Genomic DNA, 23,015 nt, shown 5'->3' with positions numbered 1-23,015 from the left:
TTGACACCTGTGAGTTATTTAGCCATCTTCATATGCTACAGAAACCTCCTTGCTCAGCTTCCTCAGAATGGCTTGAACTGGCCTGAGCTGCTGAAACCAGAGCACATATTTTTTTTTGGCTTTTTTGGAACCGAATTTCCTTCCCTTTCACATGGCTTCTTTATTCTCAGTAAATAACTGTAATTAGTCCTGAACTTGCAATATGACCTCTTGACTATAAGTGGAAAAATCATTCAGAAATATTTGAGCCACTTTCATCCTCTCAGTACTCTACAACAGCTGCCAAGATCTTCTTTCAGGAACTTTCTTCAAGATGGTGTATATAAGGTGAGACGCGGGCACAAGTTAGCTAGTCCCCCCAAATACAAACAGTCTGGAATTCTTGCTCTTGGACCTTTGTTTTTTGAAGTCACCGGGCACTGGGAAATTAGGCTTGAGAGCGAAGCTGCACTCACCAGGCTCTCAGAGATTGCTGAGGTACATTTCTCTCAGGTGACCTTTAAGTTGGCCACTTGACGGTGACATATCCCCTCTCAATTACTGAGTAGCCGTCGGCTTTCCCAGGGCAAAAGAGATAGACTTCCGTTGGTCTGAGCCAGCTCAGTTTCCCGGACTAACGAAGACAGAAAGCAGCCCTTACTAAACGCTGGTGTGATTCCTTGGGCTAAGAGACCAAGGGCATTGGGAGTGTAGAAGGAGAGGTGATCGGCTCTCCCCCTGCTAAGACGGGAACAGGAATATTACTTTTCCCTTCCTCCTTGAATTCACCAGTTTTGCTTGGCTTGGTGATTCCTTGCATGGAAGTCTTTTATTGTTGATCTTGGCTTCCTCCAGGCTAAAGGAAAGAGAGAGGGCTACAGTGTAGGATTTAAAAACTTCAGCATCAAAATGATACCTTGGATTTCTAAAACCACTCATCTTTAAAACTCAAAGTGTTTAGCTCATTTTCCCTCCCAATATCCCTGTGAAGTGTTATTAATCTCAATTTAGTGAGAGGGCCCAGGCTCGTTATGGGCAGGAAATGTGTCTACCAAGGCTGTTGCACTGTGCTTTTCCACACGCTTAGTTCAGGACTGTGCACACAGTAAATACTCGGTAAATTCCACTGATCGACTGATAGACTGACCAGCTCAAGAAATGACAGCAAGTCCGCTCGGAGGTGGGGTCAGAAACCAGGTTAAGGGACTCCTAGCCAAGTATTCATTCTACTAGACTCGGCTGCCTCTCCACGTTAAATTACAGCCCGCTTGATTGTACCCTCCTCTACTTTTAAGAGGAGGTTTTTTAGGATATGGTAAACAAAGAAGGAATTTCTCTAGCTTGGCGTGGGGTGAGGTAAACTCAGAGTCAGATTTGTGATTTGAGAAGTCGTACTAACTTTCTGTCTTTGAAGATTCCTAATCCAGCTGCCACAAGTGGCTTCTATTCCACCAGAATCAGGTTTAGCGTTAGTTCTTAGTCCTGACTGGTACCTCTCCACTGGGGATCTCAGAAGATCTCTTTTTCTTAAAAAAGAAAAGAAAACCCGAAAGCTGTACATCCTAGTGAAATGCATTGCTGAATAGCACAGCAGGACTAGCATAGATAGCTGCTGTGGTCTCGAGCACCTTAGGGGGCCCATAACTAATTTCTTCCATGAATAGAGTCTATAGATATGGGTCTGGCTTTCCATGCCCATATAGTGCTATGTTGTAGGGCTATAGAAGTCGATAAAAGAGCTTAACTCTCCTGAGTTTAAATAAGGGGAATGCAAGATACTTAAGATGATTCATCAGACTTAGCTTTTTTTCCAAAGAAGTCTCCAGCATGACAAATATCATGGAAAGAAATGTGGGATTCGATGATAAAACACACCTCTGGGAAGGAATGCTAAACAGTTGGGTTTCCAAATCTGGCCTCAAAGGGTTAACCACGGATTTACAAATAAAATATCTTGCCTCTGTGATCCAGTTGCCATTGACAGCCTACCCTTGTGACTCGCAACAGCTGGAGCCTCCAAACTGGCAGCATCACAGTGTGGCATCAGGAAATTTCAGATAAAAAAACATATAAAAAAAAAATAACCCTAATAAACTCAGAAAATATAGAGGTGTAAAGCGCCGAGTTCCCGAAAAAAGCCTCCTGCTAGAAAAACTATTTTTGCAGAGACTATTAAAAAGTGTGAAAGAGAAGCTATCTATTACAAGTCTTAAGAAAGCAACTGAAGCTTCGGTTTGAAAACAACAAATTTAGAGTGACCAATTTGGACAGACAGTTCATACAGGGTAATGGTGAGTAAATGGGCTCTGGGCCGACCTCTTCCCTCCCCCACCTGGTGTAAATTTTACAACTTTGTAAAATAGAGAAGTAGCCAGTGGCGTAGTGGATAGAGCGTTGGCCTGGGAGTCAGTAGGACCTGGGTTCTAATGTCGGCTCCGACACTCGCCTCGTGTGTGAGCCTGGGCAAGTCATTTCACTCCTCTGTGCCTCAGTTACCATATTTGTAAAACAGGGATTAATTCTGTGACAACCCAAGTGGACTGTGTCCAACTTGATTGGCTTGTATGTGCCCAAGCGATCAGTTCAGTGCCTGGCACACAGTAAGCACTAAATAAATACCACAGTTATTATTATTATTATGTGCTTAACAAATACCAAATAAAAAAGAAGTCAAACTTTGTATTTTAGGAGACACTCAGGAGAAAATTTAATTTGCCCAATCATTGTTGGTTTATAGGCTTTGAATTAAACTTGAACTTTGTTGATGTTTCTCAGAGTTTGCTTCTGCTAACCGCCACTTACCGTGTGCATTATTATTCTACTTCCTTATGAAAGTACAGATGCTGTACTGACAGCTTTTTTGTACCACAAACTGCCCTCAAAATTCAAAATTACAAACAGGGGATCTATTCTTCCTGGTTATGGATCAATTAAATATTCAATGATAACACACACACACACGAATTCACTCGCTCACCTGGAGGAAAAATGGACTTTGAAACCCAGCTATACATGTTTGAATATTTAATTGTATATCTCAGAAAAATGTTCTTTCTCTTTTCCTTTATCTGAGTTTGGATATGGGTTACTCTTTTTTGACCAGCTTCGAACAATTTAAACTAAAATAAATAGAAGCAATGACCAATAAGACCAATATCTGGATCAACGATAAATATTCAGATGTGAAAATCCCTTTAAACAACTGTTCTGAGGACCTGGCGAGATCGATACGCAAGAATCAGTCTCACTACATTTCAGTCTGTGGCCTTTTTGTCCTTGCGCAAGAAACAGTTTCATTTCCACTAATTTCATAGCAGAATATCACAGTGCAGCCAACAGCTCCCTAGTTCTAGCTTAATGCCTGTGATAACTTTGATTGTTGTCAGATTTAAAACAAAAACACAGCTACATTATCAGACTGAATTACAGCAAGGCTTGTAAAGATATTGTTTTTAAGTACCGTGCTTTGTGAGGCAAGCATCAGAGGACGGACTTCAAAGGAAATGAAGGCCTCCATGGCTCAAATTTCATCTAATATCAACTGTTCGATGTCATCTGATAGGAGAAGATACACAATCTTAGCCCCTTCTGAAAGGGAAGTATCAGAGTCAAGCCACACGAGGTTTGGGAGCTGTCTGCCTTTTTTTTTTTTTTTTTTTTAGAACGGAGCCATTCCTCTATTCTCCTGACTACTTCTAGGGTGCTCCAGTTTTAGATCAATGTAATATATTTGTGACAAAAAGCGTTGAAACTCTTTGGCTTCTCTAACACCAGCTGTTTACTGTATGAAAAACAATCGCTTTTCATCAAAACAGTCTAAATGTCAATGAGTGCCAAACCAACGTAGAACAAAAGGAGGTTTTCATCATTTTTCTAATAATCTTATAAGGAAAACCAAAACTGCTTTAAAAAAATGGGCGGAATGTGTTCTGATCAAACTCTGGCTGTTCTCAGTCACGACAGAAATACCTAGAGTCTTGGTCCTGAAAAATTGTGCTGGGTGCTTTATAAATTCTACTAAATGTTTTTATTTCAATATAAAAAGATCGCTTTGAAGAATGCGTTTCCATAAATGCATGTCACATTTTACAAGCCACAGCAAAATCCTATGAGCAGTTATTGTCTACTTATTTCACACATTTTCTGATATAGGACACTTAAAGAATACTCTTGATTAATAAAGCCTCGCCTATTGTTCGACATTTCTAAAAATATAGAGACTGTTAGGAAAAAAATTGGTATAGGTAACACAAATTTTTCTCATCAGACATCTCTGCAAGAAATTGGGGGAGCATGTTTGTATATATGATTCAAAAAGAATAATTAAAGTCCTACATGGACACATATCTGCCTCAGGGTAGACCTTTTATGTTGTTTTGCATTCCATGTGTCATTCAAAAGAATTGCAACTGGGAAATGATGTTGAACTAAAATAAGACAAGAACACATTGACTGAAATTATACCCTGTCCAATCTGTTGACACTCCTTTAGACATCTCACCATGATTGTTCTGGTGCAAACCACTGTTCTGCACACGGGTGACATTTAGATTTTTGCACAGTTGCTCATGTAAATCAAATAAGAACTGTGGAGAAATGCAACCTTTTGGTAATAAAAGGCCCATGAGAAAATCCCCAACTGGGGTAGACAAAATAGGACAGGAAAAGCAGGTTCAAGTGTCCGATGATATTCATTACTGAAGCATGTAGAGTGTAATGAATATACTGTATCTGGCTCAGATTAGCCAATCTGGTCTGCCTGCAAGTGTCCTATCATAGTGATGATAACTAGCAGCCATTCATCCTTTCTTTATTCATTCCGGGGTTATCCTGCTTAGATCAGTCTGATCTCTGTTTTGTCACCATGTGGTGGATTAATGACATTGTTATTGAGGGATAAGGGTGTCCTCAATCCCAGTACACGGTGGGTGGTTTCAGGACTGGTGGGGTTCTCTAGAAACCCAAATCTTTACCTTGTCCGTGCCAGTATCTATGCAGAGTGATGCCCAGTTTGCCTTCTCTGAAACCAGAAATTCAAAGGACCAGATAATAGTGAATGAGCCATTTGGCCTAGTGGGAAGAGCCTAGGCCTGAGAATCGGGGGACCTGGGTTCTAATCCCAATTCCCAGTTCTGCCACTTGCCTGTTGTGTGACCTTGAGTAAGTCGCATATCTTCTCTTTGCCTCAGTTTCCTCATCTGTAAAATGTCAGTCAGTCGTATTTAAGCTTATTGTGTGCAGAACACTGTGCTAAGCCTTTGGGGAAGTACAATATAACTATAAACAGACACATTCCTGGCCCACAGCAAGCTTAAGAGGGGCAGACAGACATTAAGATAAATAAATAAATTACAGATATGTACATAAATGATATGAGGCTGGGAGGGGGTGATGAATAAAGGGAACAAGACAGGGCGAGATGCAGAAAGAAGTAGAAGAGGAAGAAATCAGATACTTGTTCTTCCTGCTTCTTAGACTCTGAGCCCTTGTGGGACAGGGACTATGATCAACCTGATTATCTTGTATTTAACCAAGTACTCAGTACCATTCTTGGTCCATAGTAAGAACTTAACAGATACTACTCAACTGGCATCAAGAGTTTGGGAGACTTTAGCTCATGTTTGAGTGCTAAATATACATTCCTTAAAGGCAAGGATCAGGTATCATATACATTCTGTGGCCATTAGTGACTGTTCAAAGTGTTCAAACAGCTTTCCTTGACTGTCTTATTTTAGAACTGAGAACTAAAAAAGAGTGAACTGAGATTGCCAGTCAACTACAATAGTCCAAGGCCATATATCTGGGGACTAAAAGAAATCAGGCCAAATATAAGGGAAATCAGGCTGTGAGTTCCATAAGTAGTTGAATATATTTTGCCTGTTTCTATTCCCTTTCAGTAAGAGTTTTGTTGAAACCTGCCGGGGAGTCTCCTGAATGAATTTTTGGTGTGGCCCGATAGTCTTTTAGCCTTTCTGTCAGCTGAATAAAGTGACTTGTTGAAGACTCACCTGAAACCTGAGAGAAAGGCAGCAGTCATCTTAGAGGTTACATTTCAGCATCACTACGGTATTCAGCTGAGGGCATCCTCTGGCAGTGTTCTTTACTAGAAGGAATTTGGGCATTTGCCTAGGGTGTTTTTATACTTTTCCAGGAGGATGAAGATGAATAGTTTCCTGTAGCCAGCCCTTCACCCCAACCCCTGGGGATGCCACAAAGTCCTCCTCCTCCTAAGGAGTCTCTCTACAGCCTGGAGCCTTTGGAGTTTGCCCAGCATTCGCTCAACCCTGTTGATTGATCCTCAGTTTTGAACGGGGCAGTGATTCAGTAGGTAAATAGAGTCACCTGCCTTCAGCTACTCAAGAAGGTGGTGTGGTCTCGTGGAAGGAGTTTGGAGCTGGGAGTGAGGAGACCTGGGTTCTAGCCCCAACTTATTCACTGAGCTTCTCTAAGACCTTGGATAAGTCTCTTAATAATTCTGTATTTCACTTATCTTATCTGGAATATAATACCTTTCTCTCCCTAACTCACAGGGTTGTGGCGTGGCAGATAGAGCACAGGCTTGGGAGTCAGAAGGTCATGTTCTAATCCTGGTTCTACCACTTGGCTTCTGGGTGACCTTGGGCAAGGCATTTCACTTTTCTGTGCCTTAGTTACCTCATCTGTAAAATGGGAATTGAGACTGTGAGCCCCTCATGGGACAGGGCCTGTGTCCAACCCAATTCACTTGTTTCCACCCCAGCGCTTAGTACAGTGACTGGACATAGTAAGCCACCAAATACCACGATTTCTCCCCCTATAGACTGTAAGCTTGTTGTGGGCAGGAAATGTCACTATTAATCGTTGTACTGTACTTTCTCAAGTGTTTAGTTCAGTGCTCTGCACACAGTAAGTCCTCAATAAATACGACTGAATGAAAAGGAAATAACTTATGTGGAAGACTTTTGGAAAAACTGAAGTGACATGCAAAAACCAAGATCTTATATTACTACTATCATTATCAGCATTTTTCTTTAAAGGTAATTCCCCATTTTAGAGAGGAGGAAACTAAGGTACAGAGAAGGGATGTGACTTGACCAAGGTCACACAGCAGGCAAGCGGTGCAGTCAGGATTAAAACCTAGATCCCCTGTCTCCCAGGTCTGTGTTCTTTTCAGTAGGCCATGTTGCTTATCAAATATGATCAGAACATGGCACTAAAGTAATAAGACCAGGAAAGCATGGAAGGGGAGATGAGGCGGGGGATGGGAATGCCATTGAATTTTTTATTTCAAAAGTTTTTGGTCTGAGATCCTTTCCAGAAACAGGAAATGAGTCTCTTGAAGGTAGTTGTGATCCCATAGTCAGTTTCCAACTCTGAAGTATAGTGTTGATGACTACATAGAACACTGTTCTCAATGCTAGGGTCATGCACAAGAGGTATATGATGGGATTTTTGCCCTCACAAAGCTTACATAATTCTCAAGTGGACAGACAAACAAGCCACCCCTTGGAAGCTCATATGGAGTTCCACTATTCACCTATGAAACAAGCTTATTTGACCCAGTGCCAAATTTTGAAGTCTTAATTTTATGCATCTACATTTTCCTGACTGTAAAGTGGGGATTACTGATGCATTTTTTTCCTAATAAAAAATATATGAGAACTCAAGTTTCATTACCATGTTCTTAGTGGAGGAAGGAAGGGGGAGAGGGGAGAGGTGGAAGTCAGGAAGTAATTGAGATAAGGACGGAAAAAGCAATTAGAAGGTAAAAGGAGAGCAGATGATGGGGGGGCAGTGGCCTTCGGTTGAGTTGGGAAAAGCAACACCCATGGACGGACAGACACAAACAGACATACACAGCTCTAGGAAGGCAGTTTCACAAAGACACCATGCTAAGTCACCCTGTCACAGTCACACACAGCTTGGGAGTTTACAAATTAGGCCCTCCAGCTCCTGGCTGGTCCATGTCTCGGTTTGGGCCCCTTTTACTCCATTCTTGCTCCCGAAAAGAAGAGGCAGGGAAAAACTAAACTAGAAAAGAGAAAGGAAGGGGCTAAAAGTGGCCAAGCTGTCTCCAGTACGTAGGTAATAGTGGATCGGGAGCAGTTTAACATCTGCTCCCAAAATACAGGCCATTTGTTGGTAGGGAAAAGCTGATGTAGCTTGTTCTAATAGGTAAGAATAATGTTATTTCTAAAGGGCTTACTACGTGTCAAGCACTGTTCTAAGCACTGGGGTAGATACAAGCTAATCAGGTTGGACACAGTCCCTGACCCACATAGGGCTCACAGTCTTAATTTCCATTTTACAGATGAGGTAACTGAGATACAAAGAATTTAAGTGATTTGCCCAAGATCACACATCAGACAAGTGGCAGAGACTAGATTAGAACCCAGGTCTTTCTGATTCCCAGGCCCGTGCTCTATCCACTAGGCTATGATGCTTCCCATGGTAAGAAGCCTTAGCGGAGATAACGGAAAATGTTATCATAATAATAATAATGATACTTGTTAAGCACGGCATGGCTTAGTAGAAAGAGCACGGGCTTGGGAGTCAGAGGACGTGGGTTTGAATCCCAGCTCCACCACTTGTCTGCTATGTGGCCTTGGGCAAGTCACTTAACTTCTCTGTGCCTCAGTTACCTCATGTGTAAAATAGGGATTAAAAGTGTAAGCCCCACGTGGTACAACCTGCTTACCCTCTATCCACCCCAGTGTTTAGAACAGTGTTTGGCACATAGTAATGGCTTAACAAATAACATATTTTTTTAAATATGCGAAGCACCGTTTTAAGTTCTGGGGTGGGTGCAAATTAATCAGGTCAAACAGTCCCTGTCCCACGTGCGCTCACAGTGTAAGTAAGAGGGAGTACGATTTAATCTGCATTTCACAGATGAGGTAACTGAGGCCTATAGGAGGAACTGGCCCAAGATCATTCTGCAGACACCCGGAAGGGTTGAGACAAGAAGTCAGGCCTTCCAATTCACAGGCCCATGTTCTTTCCACTAGTCCACGCTGCTTTTCGTGCCACCTAAAGCAATACTGAAAGCTTTCTTTATGCTTAATGCTGTCTACGGTACTTCTTTTCCAGAAAAAGTTCTCCACCACACTTCTACACATTAATTGAGTTGTTGGGGTGCAAGCCCATTGGCAGTTTGAAAATATTTATCAGAATCCAGTTTATTTTTTTCAGTATTTTACTTCATGGCTCACACCTTTCATTCCTCTGTAGCTCAACTTCTAATCAAATTTGCTCCAGTTTATCTTACTCCAACCCTTCATTCAGGCTGTTGGAGCTCTCTCCCTCACAAAATCTACAGACCACGGAGTTGTCCATCCTCAAAGCCTTTCTATCAACCAATCAATGGTATTTATCAAATGGTTACTGCATCCAGAGCACTGGTGAACATACGATAAAACAGAGTTGCTAGGCACAATCCCTGCCCACAAATCTAGAGGGGGAAACATACTGTGCTAAGAACCGCGACAGATACAGGGTAATCAGGTCAGACACAGTCCCTGTCCCTCACAGGGCTCTCAGGGTCTGAGAAGAAGAGAACAGGTATTGGATCCCCATCTTACAGATGAGGTAATAGAGGTACCGATAAGTGGGGTGATTTGGCCAGGGTCTCCCGGTGGGCAGGTGGTGGAGCCGGGATGAGAGAACCCAGGTCTTCTGACCCCCAGGCCCGCACTCTTTCCACGAGGTCACATGATTTCATGACCTACTTCTACCAACTAGTGCATCATTAATCCTTCTATCTCCAAGTTGAGTGCCAGAGGAAAACTTTGCCATTATCTGGACCAGTGAGTCCTAATTCAAATTGGTGAGAGTTTCCCATCCAAAGTGATCGCTGAGCCTCAGATCTGTTGCTTCCAGTGGGGGTGAGATTTTATTTTATTTATCTATTCTTGATTCTATTTATTGCTCCTGTTCTTGTCTGTCCATCTCCCCCGATTAGACTGTAAGCCCGTCAAAGGGCAGGGACTGTCTCTATCTGTTACCGATTTGTACATTCCAAGCCCTTAGTACAGTGCTCTGCACATAGTAAGCGCTCAATAAATACTATTGAATGAATGAATGAATGAAACAGACATTAAAAGAAATGACAGGTATGTACATAACTGCTGTGGGGCTGAGGGTGGGATGAATATCTCGTGCTTAAAGGGTATAGATCCAAGCACATGGGAGACACAGAAGGGAGAGGGAATAGGGGAAAGGAGGACTTAGTTGGGGAAGGCCTGTTGAGGGAGATGTGATTTTAGTAGGGCTTTGAAGGTGGGGAGAGCGTTGTATAAATAGTCTGTATAGTCTGTTGTATATTTTATAGTCTCTTGTACATCAAGGGGGAGGAAGTACTAGGCCAGAAGAAGGAGGTAGGTAAGGAGCCAGTAATAAGATAGGTGAGCCTGAGGTACAGTGAGTAGGTTGGCACTAGAGGAGTAAATAGCTCACCTCCTCCAGGAAGTCTTCCCTGATTAATTCACAACATTTTAACTACATCAAACTCAACAGCCACCCTTAGAACTTAGGTATCTTAGCCCCATCCTCAGCATTTATGTGCTTCAATGTGTTTTAATGGACATTTTCCAAATATATATTCAGCTTTTAAAACTTGAGTAAGTTTCAGGGTTCTTTTAATTACACCTTTGTCTTTCTTCCCAATTTCCCTGTCTGCAAATAATTTTTGCCCATCTCCCCCAGTAGAATGCAAGTTTCTTGAGGGCAGGGAGCATGAGTCTCCCTTAGGGCACTGCTTCACACTCAGTGGGTGCTCATTAAAGACATATTGATTAGCAGGAATTACAACCTTGTGTGTCTTCTCTCGCCTTTGGCTCCTTATTAAGGTAGGCATTCCATCTAATCATCCATCCATCCACCCAGGCATTGCTGTTCCCCAGTGCCAGAGGCTTTCCATTGTTCTCTCTCCACCCCTCTGCTTATAGGTTCTGCCTCGAGGTCCCCAAAGGTTTCACCCAGGTGGAAGGGCCTGAAAACTGCGACTGCGAACGGATGGTCAAATGGACTCTCTGCTGAACAGGGTTCCAGAGACGGACTTGGACTCAGGAGCGGAACAACTCCTGAAACGCTCTCCCAGCTCACACGAACTGGGCATCGCGAGTTAGGTTGCCTCCTGCAGATTCAAGTCAACGGAGGAATTTTCCACCAGAAAAATCTTTTCAAAAGCTAAAGCTGAACCCAGGCAATGACAGCCAATGGCAAACTCAATGGCAGATTGCAAATATTTCACAGAATCTGCCTGTGTCTTAAGGGCGCTAATGACATCTGACTCATTAGCCAGCTAACTTTCGGAGGAGTTGACACAAGTTCTTTCTGTCAGGATCTAACATGGAAAGAATGAAAAATATTTGATTGAGAAGGTTCAGGGACAGATTGTTTCTGTGAAATCGCAACCTCATGTATGGTTTGTGCATAACCTCGGACTCTAACCCTATCCTCTCATCTCTCTAGAAGCAGCTCTAGAAGCAGCATGGTGCAGTGGAAAGAGCATGGGCTTTGGAGTCAGGGCTCATGAGTTCGAATCCCAGCTCTGCCACTTGTCAGCTGTGTGACTGTGGGCAAGTCACTTAACTTCTCTGTGCCTCAGTTCCCTCATCTGTAAAATGGGGATTAAGACTGTGAGCCCCACGTGGGACAACCTGATTCCCCTATGTTTACCCCAGCGCTTAGAACAGTGCTCTGCACATAGTAAGCGCTCAACAAATACCAACATTATTATTATTATTATTATCTCTCTGCCACGGGGAGAATGGGATTGGTCTGATAAACCCTCTGTCTTCAAGGCAGACAAGAAGTTGGTTGGGATGTCATATCTAGTCCCAAAAAATAAGCAGTGTGGCCTAATGGAAAGAGGCCTAGCGAAAGAGCACAGGCCTGGGAGTCAGGGGATCTGGGTTCAAATCCAGGATCTGTGACTTGCCTGCTATGTGCCCTTGGATGAGTCACTTAACTTCTCTGAGGCTCAGTTAACTTATCTGTAAAATACCCATTTTCCCTCCTACTTAGACTGTGAATTGCATGTGAGAAAGGAACTGTGTCCAACACGATTATTTTGTATCTAACCTAGTGATTAGTACAATGCTTAAGGACCTGGGTTCTAATCCCGCCTCTACCAAGGGCCTACTGCGGGACCTTGGAAAAGTCACTTACCTTCTCCATGCCTCAATTCCCCCATCTGTAAAATGGGGATTAAAACCGTGACCCCTATGTGAGACAGGGACTGTGCCCACCCTGATTAGCTTGTATCTACCCCAGCACTTTAAACAGAGCTTAATACATCTTAATAAGCGCTGAACAAATAATATTATTACTATTACTATGATTGGCACATAGTAAGTACTTAAGTAACACTGCCATTTTTAATGTCTACGTGACCCAATTCTTATTCACATTTTAATGGAGCTCTATGGAGGCCCTGTTACTTTAGACCCTCACACGTCTTGCTTCTAAACAACAGGCTTTGAATACTGCCCTGTACATTAGTAGGCAAAACATATCTGAGTGCACATAGACTTACTTAGCCTTCGAGTTCCTTGAATTTGTTGTCGACAAAGTTGAAGGATCACGTCCTTTAGCTGAAATTTTCACTTAACTAAATCTACGTTAGAACCCGCCATGGAACTATCGATGGCGGAGCCCCCAATTTGTCCTCTTTATGGCCTGATGAGTTAACGGTGGCTTCTTTATTCTCCGAAGCTGGTGGATAAAACCCGGAAGGAGACAAAAGGGAACTCACAGTCTTGACAGATTTGCAATCTGCTTTGGTTCAGATGGAAAACCGGATCAGGCAGTGAGCTGTCTGTTTATTATAACCGAGGACAAGGGTGATGTATTTTCTAACGGATTCTCCCTTGCCTTGCTTTAAGATTAATGGTAGATCCCTATCATCTTCTCTAAATTCATCACTTCCCCTTACCTTTAGGTGTCACAGAGTATCCTTTTTTTTTTCCTGTTAGACTGGAGTTGGAATTGTTTCCCTGAAGTTAGTAAAGTTACCATGGTAATTAGGTTATCAGCTGAGTCAAGCAGGAAAAAAAAGAAAATGATTGTCGTACCCTCATGATAAAAAAAAGTGGACATGAGGGGACAATAGCCTCATAGAGCAGTACCTGGAGTTGGAAAGAGTCATTGTCTAGTGGATGGAAGTAAGAGACAGAGAGTTACTAAAGTTCAGTTCCACACCTGGCTTTACCTTAACCGTGTGACCTTAGACAAGTTATTTAACTTAGTAGTGCCTTCATCTCTCCATCTGATTGATGGAGATAAATTAACCTCACTCCCCCCACCCCAACTCAAGATTATTCAGTGTGAAATTTCTGTGGGTTAAATTTTCTCCTACAATAATAACCCCAAGTATTTTTATTATACAGATACTGAATAGTCATCCAGTACCTCACAAGTTTGAAGTATACACCTTCCTTCTGAGGAAGGGTGTAGACGAGAGCGGCTGTGTCTTCATGAAATACATGGTATTTTGATAAATGATATCTTGCCTGGAAATATCCTGTGCTGATAGTAGGCTACTCAGAGTAAATTTAACACCCGGTGCCCTTGAGTCCTCATGGGTAAATCAGAGAGAGTCTGTAACCTTCTCACTGAAGACTGTGAGCCCATCATTGGGCAGGGATTGTCTCTATCTGTTGCCAAATTGTACATTCCAAGTGCTTAGTACAGTGCTCTGTACATAGTAAGCGCTCAATAAATACTACTGAATGAATGAATGAGACTATCTCCAACTGGTTGATGTCCATCCCTCACACATCAAACAACACCAAAGCCAGTAGGTCTCTGTCCCCCAAAAACCTCCAACCCCCATGGCCATACCACCAGAGGATTCCCAATAAGAGAAGCTGTGTGGCCTAGTGGATAAAACATGGGCCTGGGAGTCAGAAGGGCCTGGTTCTAGTCCTGACTCCACCACTTGTCTGCTGTGTGACCTTGAGCAAGACATTTAACTTCTCTGTTCTCCAGCTGAGAAGCAGCCTGGCTCAGTGGAAAGAGGTCGGGCTTGGGTATCAGAGGTCATGGGTTCTAATCCCGGATCCGTCACCTGTCAGCTGTGTGACTTTGGGCAAGTCACTTAAGTTCTCTGTGCCTCAGTTACCTCATCTGTGAAATGGGGATTAAGGCTGTGAGCCCCACATGGGGCAACCTGATTCCCATGTATAATAATAATAATAATAATGTTGGTATTTGTTAAGCGCTTACTCTGTGCAGAGCACTGTTCTAAGCACTGGGGTAGACACAGGTGAATCAGGTTGCCCCACGTGGGGCTCACAGTTTTAATCCCCATTTTACAGATGAGGTAACTGAGGCACGGAGAAGTTAAGTGACTTGCCCACAGTCACACAGCTGACAAGTGGCAGAGCCGGCATTCGAACCCATGACTTCTGACTCCAAAGCCCGGGCTCTTTCCACTGAGCCATGCTGCTTCTCCTAGTGTATCTCCCCTAGTGCTTGGCACATAGTAAGTGTTTAACAAATGCCATTATCATTATTCCCTGTGCCTCGGTTACCGCTTCCTTAAAATAGAGATTGAGACCATGAGCCCTACGTGGGACAAGGACTGCATCCAACCTGATTACTTGTATCTACCCCAGCACTTCATAGAGTGTCTGGCACATGGTAAGTGCTTAATAAATACCATTACAAAAAATGAAAACAAGGTGGATCCATTTTCTATCTAACAGGGCCCTCATTTATTTTCAATGTCTGTCTTCCCAGCTGGATTGTAAACTACTTGAGGGATTGTGTTTACCAACTCTATTGTATTGTGCTTCCCCAAATGCTATGTACACAGTAAGTGCTCGGTGGATACTATCGATAATCCCTCTCCCTTCTGTGTTGCTTAAGCACGAGGATCTCTACCCTCTAAGCACTTGATATTCACCGCCCCCCCCCCCCCACAGCAGTTACGTTCACTTCCATAATTAATTTTGATACCATCTTCCCCTCTATACCGTAAGCTCCTTGTGGGCAGGGGCTGGGTCTGCCAACTCTGTGGTATTTTACTCTCCCAAGTGCTAGTATAGTGCTTGGCACACAGCAAGTGCTCAATAAATATGATTGCTTATGCAATATCTATTTCCAGAAATTGGCGAGGTATGTCAACCAATTGATCAGTGCCCTTGTAAGGAAGGGCTAAATAGAGGTCATCGTCTTCCTCAGTTCTAGCAAGTAGGCCAGGGGAACAAGGAGCCAGTCACCGACATCTTGGAGGAGCAGCAGTTAATAGGACAAATTTCCAAACCAATTGGAAGGCCCTTGATCTCACGGTTGTCATCACCTGACTTGCAACTGATCCATATAAATTACAACAGAAAAAACTGGCCATCAACCTCCTTTTCAGCCCACTGAAAGAGGGGACTGAAAATGTCCTATGCGGTTTTTTTTTCTCTTCAAAATAAGCAATGAGTTTGCCTTGAGTGGGCATAACTAGTTAACATATCCAGTGAATAGCGGGAGCTAAGCGAGATTAAGTGAGAACGCCCAAATCCCTGGAATCAGGCATCAACTCAGACTTAGAGCTGGGCAATCTTGACTCCAGGTTCACCGCTCGAGCCACCAATTCAAGCTTAAGAGATGAAAATTATTTTGAAAACCAAGGCCAAAGGCCATGGGCATATATTTGCTGAGGATTATTGACACGAGTGTGCCACAGACCTAGCCAATCAGAAAGTAATTTTATAAACACTGTTATTAAACAGAAGGGCAATTACTTTAAGTACTAGAAAAATGTCAGGGTCGTACATGAATTTTGTGGGTATCACATTTTATTTGACACTCGGTGGATCAATGACTCTGAGGAAATTTATTCAGAAATAATATGCGCCATGCCACCAATCTAAAAGTTAATCCCCCCCTACACATTTTGCACCATATTTAGAGTGAAAATAATTTCTGATTTATGCAGTTTGCTAAGTATCCAGAAATGCAGTTAAAGCTCTTTACACATAAAAGTATGGAAGTAATTAGGGATTATATGGTAAGTGTACAAACATAGCTTATATTACTCTGTATGAGAAAGGACCCTTTTTATCTCTGCCTTTGTCAGTGTAACAGAGCAAAGGGTTTTAATGTACTGTAATAAGATGTGGAAGAGGGGTCAAAGGACAGCTTTTCTCTGATGCCTGTTTGTAAACTGAGTGGCCCAAGGGTCCTACTTCCATGGTCTCTTCTAGTTTAGATGCATTCTATGGTCGTATACATTTTCTCAGAATTAATCACCATTCGGTGACAGAGAAAGGGGGGGAAGAAAGCAGAGAAAAGCCGGTCGTGTGAAGTCGGTGGCCCGTTTCCTAAAGGGCAGAGCCATGGACGCTAAAGATAAGGTCATTGCAAAGGGCACATTGGAAGCTTGCCAAGAAGTGTCTAAGAGCAGGGGAGGACGGGATTGTACGTGTATCTCAGAGGAAGGCCGGCTAGCAGTATGTATTTCCTGGGCAGCTCTCCGTTAAGCGTGCGAAAGCATCAGAGTTGCTTTGTGTCTATCTCCAAGAGGAATGTTCTGCGATTGGAAGTGTGTTGGCATGAACGGCCACAAATCGGACATCCATGCAGTTTACCCATTGTTCAGCGTTACAGGATACGCAACACTGCATTCCGTACATTACATTAGTACATTGCAGAGTACACTAAAATGAAGCATTACCTACACACACAAATACACGCAGTAACCCTGCTCTCCCCTCCTCCAGTCACACATGCATACCTGAGCAGTGAAGGTAATCTTTAGGGTTAAGCAGGAACTTAATTGAAAGCCCTCTAGGGGGATTTTGGGAGGCCCGAATAATCCAGATACTTTGCTTATAGAGGTTCACTTTATTAAAAACAAGTCATATGGCTAAAAACTTTTAACTGTGCTGAAGTAATGGCGAGCTTGAAACCTGCAATACTGGAATAATTTGAATAAAGCAATTTTTAGCTTACTGGGTAAGGTAGAGGGGAATGCTTACTTGTAGAGGAAACATAGGCGATTCAAAGATGTTTCAAGATTTGTAGGTGATTTGGAAGTAACCGAGGTCTAGGGGACAAGTAAAAAATAAAGCCCCAGTAATTCTTCTCGAGGACACATTCAGGAGCATACAATCAATATGCTTCTAATAATAATAATAATAATAATTTGGTATTTATTAAGCGCTTACAATGTGCCAAGTACTGTTCTAAGCGCTGGGTAAATACAAGGTAATCAGGTTGTCCCAAGTGGGGCGCACAGTCTTCATCCCCATTTTACAGATGAGGGTACTGAGGCCCAGAGAAGTGAAGCAACTTGCTCAAAGTCACACAGCTGGCAAGTGGCTGAGCCAGGATTAGAACCCATGACCTCTGACTCCCAAGCCCAGGCTCTTTCCACTGAGCCACACTGCTTCTCTAGACTGTGAGCCCATTGTTGGGTAGGAATTGTCTCTGTTGCCGATTTGTACTTTCCAAGCGCTTAGTATAATGCCCGGCACACAGTAAGCACTCAATAAATACGATTGAATGAATGAATGCAAGTCTCAGATAAGTAGTCTGAGTCATGTGTATGGACCTCACGTTTTCTGAGAAACTGTGGATTGGAGGCAGCTTTTACTATGTGTCCACCAAATTCCTCCCAGATCCCCAAACTGGTGGTCAGTGGATTTGCTCGGGCTAAATCACTGTGAAGCTTCTTGCCTTCAGGAAACAGTCTTGGCCCCTGAAAAGCAAAACTGAAAGGAAGAGTAGGTCCATCACATTGCTTTTTCACTGACAGTGTTAAAGTTGAACGGCCAAAGACGTGGACCTTTAAAAAAAGAATGAGTTAAGAAGCTTGGTTAAAGTAGGCTTCCAGACTTTCTGTTTGAAATCCTTCCTTCAGTCTGGTGTACACAGCATGGCCTATGCACCACCTGGATGGATTTTAGCCACTCCTGTTCACACCCTGAAGTTTTCCATCAGATAGCCACATGACTCCTTCAGGCACTTGCCTTCTCATACAACCTTGGCTCTTGCACCCACATTAGTAAAAAATAAAATCCCAGTTAGAGAATACAATTCTATTTACCCTTTGGGTCCGTGAGTTAATGGTCGCTGAAACCAGGAACGCTCTCCTCCATACAACATGAGGTCATTGCAGCAGAACCTCTCCTCCTGACCTCCTGGCAATATAATTTGATGAAATTCTCAAGTCAGGGGATTTCCAACACAAGAACGCTCTCCCAGGTGGTGTTGCCGGATTCTTCCAGGATGCAGCATCATCCTGAGCAATCCTGGAGATCGATATTCCTTCCTTTGACCAGAACAACACTTTATCACTCCCCCTGATGCATTTGGAGAAGCAGCGTGGCTCAGTGGAAAGAGCCCGGCCTTGGGAGTCAGAGAGAGTGGGTTCAAATCCCGACTCTGCTACTTGTCAGCTCTGTGACTGTAGGCAAGTCACTTCACTTCTCTGTGCCTCAGTGACCTCATCTGTGAAATGGGGATGAAGACTGAGCCTCATGTGGCACAACCTGATTACCCTGTATAATAATGTTGGTATTTGTTAAGCGCTTACTATGTGCAGAGCACTGTTCTAAGCACTAGGGGAGATACACTGTAATCAGGTTGACCCACGTGAGGCTCACAGTTAATCCCCAGTTTACAGATGAGGTAACTGAGGCCCAGAGAAGTGAAGTGACTGGCCCACAGTTACACAGCTGACAAGTGGCAGAGACGGGATTTACCCCAGTGCTTAGAACAGTGCTCTGCACATACTAAGCACTTAACAAATACCAACATTATCATTTAGAAATCCCCCCTTACACCCACACTGCAGCCAGGAAAAGCAAGTCCAACCAAACCTTAGTTTACCCCCACTTACAATGGATCTTCCTAATGAATCTCAATTCACTTGGGGTGAATGCCTTTTCTTCCTACTCTGATGTTCTCAAGAACTACCACCCTCACTCCAGATGTCTACCTGTGAAGAAGACCCCCCCTTGTTTGGTTTTCTACTGAGATCTATGGTTTCCATCTCCGTTACCCAGAGGCCGGTATGCAAATCAGTGGGTGTGTTTGGCGATGGGCAATCCAGAGGAGGATTCAGATGGTACACTAAGAATCTCCAGCAGGAATCTCCTTGTGAGGCTTCCATGAGAGAGGCACACAAGCCTGGGGACACGCATGAACACACCTAGACACACACATGTGCATGAAGAAGCATCACATATATTACTACTAATAATAATGTTGGTATCTGTTAAGCCCTTACTATGTGCAGAGCACTGTTCTAAGCGCTGGGGGAAATACAGGATCATCAGGTTGTTCCATGTGGGGCTCACAGTCTTAATCCCCATTTTAAAGATGAGGGAACTGAGGCACAGAGAATGAAGTGACTTGCCCACAGTCACACAGCTGACAAGTGGCAGAGCCGGGATTCGAACCCTGACCTCTGACTCCCAAGCCCGGGCTCTTTCCACTGAGCCACGCTGCTTCTCGTTAATCGTCAACCTATCACTCTCAAGCTTCAGTGAGGGTCTATAGGTCTAGTGTGTCAGAATTTAGTGAACGGATTCATTCACATATGCTATTTAGCACTGTTGTTTTTTCTTCAATCTTGTGCCCCGTCAAAGTCTTCATCATGCCATATTTAAAGGATCTAATCTTCATGAAGCTTTACAATGCTTCATGTGGTTTTAGTGACTTGGGCATAGCCGAGTCTCACACTTGAAAAATCCCATTATTTCCAGTGTCTAATTCCCAACTGTGAAGTCTTTCCCCGGACTTAGTATAATTAGCTGCACACTTAATAAATACTATTACTACAATTCCAAATGTAACATTTTTGAAATAGGTAATATCAGGCATCTATCTCATATTATTTTCTTGTGGGTCTTTTCCAGTCATTCTTTGTAAATTCCTCGGCTATCCAGATTGTGCAGATAGGTTGGCATTTCTGTGCTTCAGTTACCTCATCTGTAAAAGAGGGATTAAGACTGTGAGCCCCACGTGGGACAACCTGATGACTTTGTATTTATCCCAGTGCTTAGAACAGTGCTTGGCATACAGTAAGCACTTAACAAATACCATCATTATTATTATTATTATTATTTTGCCTCGATCTTCACTCCTCTCTCCATTTACCATCAATAATATGCCTTTTTTTTTTCAGTAATCAATGCCACTGCTCAGAGATATTTGCTGGAGAATTCCTTGAGCCTGAAAAGAAAACAGCAGCTTCAGTGGAAGGTATTTCATGGACACTGCTTGAGATGTCATCCTTTTTCCTCTCAAATAATCAATCAGTAATCAACCAATGGGAGTCATCGAGTACTTACTGTCTGCAGAACCCTGTATTAAGCATTTGCCAAAGTGCAGTATATAGAATTGGTAGACATGATCTCTACCCACAGGGAGTTTACCAGAGAAGCAGCGAGCTCAGTGGAAAAAGTACGGGCTTGGGAGTCAGAGGTGATGGGTTTGAATCTCGCTCTGCCACTTAGCTGTGTGACTGTGAGCAAGTCACTTAACATCTCTGTACCTCAGTTCCCTCATCTGTAAAATGGGGATGAATAATAATAATAATAATGTTGATATTTGTTAAGCGCTTACTATGTGCCAAGCACTGTTCTAAGTGCTGGGGTAGACACAGGGGAATCAGGTTGTCCCACGTGGGGCTCACAGTCTTAATCCTCATTTTACAGATGAGGGAACTGAGGCACCGCGAAGTTAAGTGACTTGCCCACAGTCACACAGCTGACAAGTGGCAGAGCCGGGAAGACTGTGAGCCCCACTTGGGACAACCTGATTACCCTGTATCTACCCCAGCGCTTAGAACAGTACTCTGCACATAGTAAGCGCTTAACAAATACCAACATTAAATTAAATTAAATTAAATTACCATGTAGCGTGGGAGACAGCCATTAAAATGCATCACAGGTACGGGACATGGCAGAGTATAACAATACCTTCATGAGGGTGGGATCAATATCAAGTGCTTAAGGAATACACATTTGAGTACATAGACGATGCAGAGCGGAAGACAGGTAGGGGAAATAAGGAGATATGATTTTTAGGAAGGCTCTGAAGGTCAGGAGAGTGGCCGTCTGTTGGATACGATGGGTAAGGGAGTTCCAGGCCAGAGGGAGGACACGGGTGAGAGGTTGCTGACTGGATAAAAGAGATCGAGGTACGGAGAGACTGTTGGTCTTAGAGGAACAAAATATTTGGGTTAAGTTGAAATAGGAGATCAGCAAGGTGAGGGAGAAGGAAGAGAATTGGTTGAGTTTCTTAAAGCCGATAGTAAGAAATATCTAGACTCTAGACTGTAGGCTCATTGTGGGCAGGAAATGTGTCTGTATATTGTTATATTGTACTCTCTCAAGCACTAAGTAGAGTACTCTGCAGACAGTAGGTGCTCAATAAATACGATTGAATGAATGAATGAGTTTCTGTTTAATGTGGAAGTAGGTGGGCAACCACCTCTTGAGGGGTGGGGAGATATGGGCTGAATTTTTTTCAGTAAAATGATCTGGGCAGCATAATGAAGTATGGACTGAAGAGGGGAGACAGAGATAAGTCAGGGAGCTCAGTGTGGAGGCTGGTGGAGTAGTCAAATGAGGGTGGCTATTCATTCATGGGATCTCATCCTCAGCATAAAGAAAAGCTAGGTTTGGGGAAGCATCCAGTCCCCAGTAGACGGTAAGCTCCCTGTGGACAGATAACACGTTCCCCAACTCTGTTGTGTGGCGTTCTCCCAAGTGCTTAATACAGTGCTCTGAGCAAAAAGAGTGCTCAATAAATGCTATTGATTGATTGATTGATAGGGAGAATTCACTTTCCAAACCCATTCAGTTGGGGGGCATCTGATGAAGCCTTGACTCCAGGTGGCTTTGGCCTTGAGAAGAGAGAATCTTTCAACTCAAGGATGAGCTTCTTCAAGGATGAGACCAAATGTCTCCAAAGAGTCATGAAACAAATAAATGTTGGATGATGAAAAACACTGGAAGAGCTTCTAGGTCTTTTGCAAACTTACACTCTCCTCACAGAGACTAATCAGAAACAGCTTCCAGCATTAGGTGAAATTTATTATAAAAAAGGGGCCTGGAAGTCTGGGTTTAAAACGGTATCCTGAATGGAAAAGTGGCATGTTAAATAGTGTCCTTCAAAATGAGCTGCACAGAACCAAAGTAATGCCTTTCTTAAGGCATTTTCCTTCCTTCAGTGGGGACGGAGAAGACATACGAATATTTGGCATGTCGACAGCTGTGTAAATCCTTTGTAACCTATGCTCTTACACAATTACTGAGCTATCAACACATTCCCACATGAACAGCATCGTTTTCATCCTTAATACCCTTGTTTTCCTCAATGAGAACTTTCTACTGTCACACTGGCCTTAACGGTTTTCTAAAAAGCATAAAAGTCCTGACTGACTTCAGAGAATGCAACACAAGGCCCGACCACCCCAGGAATCACCAACCCTTTGAAAAGAAATGGGGGACTCCTGAAAAAGATTCTAAGGCTGTGCAATATTGTCTTCATGCAATTTTCTAACAAATATTCATTCACTCATTCATTCGATAGTATTTATTGAGCGCTTACTATGTGCAAAGCACTGTACTAAGCGCTTGGAATGTACAATTGGGGAACAGATAGGGACAATCCGGGCCCACTGACGGGCTCACAGTCTAATCGGGGGACACAGACAGACAAAAACAAGACAACTTAATCGCGATAAATAGGATCAAGGGGACGTACACCTCATTAACAAAATAAATAGGGTAATAAAAATATATACAAATGAGATACAAATATATACAAAATACTGAAGGCTATAAATGATTCACTGATAAGATGCATTTCAGGTATGGCTCTTCAGTATCCAAATTCTGCCTCTTAAGAGTAAAGATGTCCACAGTTCATGATCTTGGTTAATAAAAGCAAAAACAAATCCTGCGCCTAGACTGGAAGCTCACTCTGGGCAGGGAATGTGTCTACCAATTCTGTGATATTGCACTCACCCAAGTGCTCTGCCCGCAAAAACCTCTCAACAAATATGATTGATTGATAGGTGATGACTAATATTAGCTTACATT

This window comes from Ornithorhynchus anatinus, chromosome 11, assembly GCF_004115215.2.
Source record: "Ornithorhynchus anatinus isolate Pmale09 chromosome 11, mOrnAna1.pri.v4, whole genome shotgun sequence".
Taxonomy (NCBI): Eukaryota; Metazoa; Chordata; class Mammalia; order Monotremata; family Ornithorhynchidae; genus Ornithorhynchus; species Ornithorhynchus anatinus.
This window is presented reverse-complemented; position numbering follows the sequence as displayed.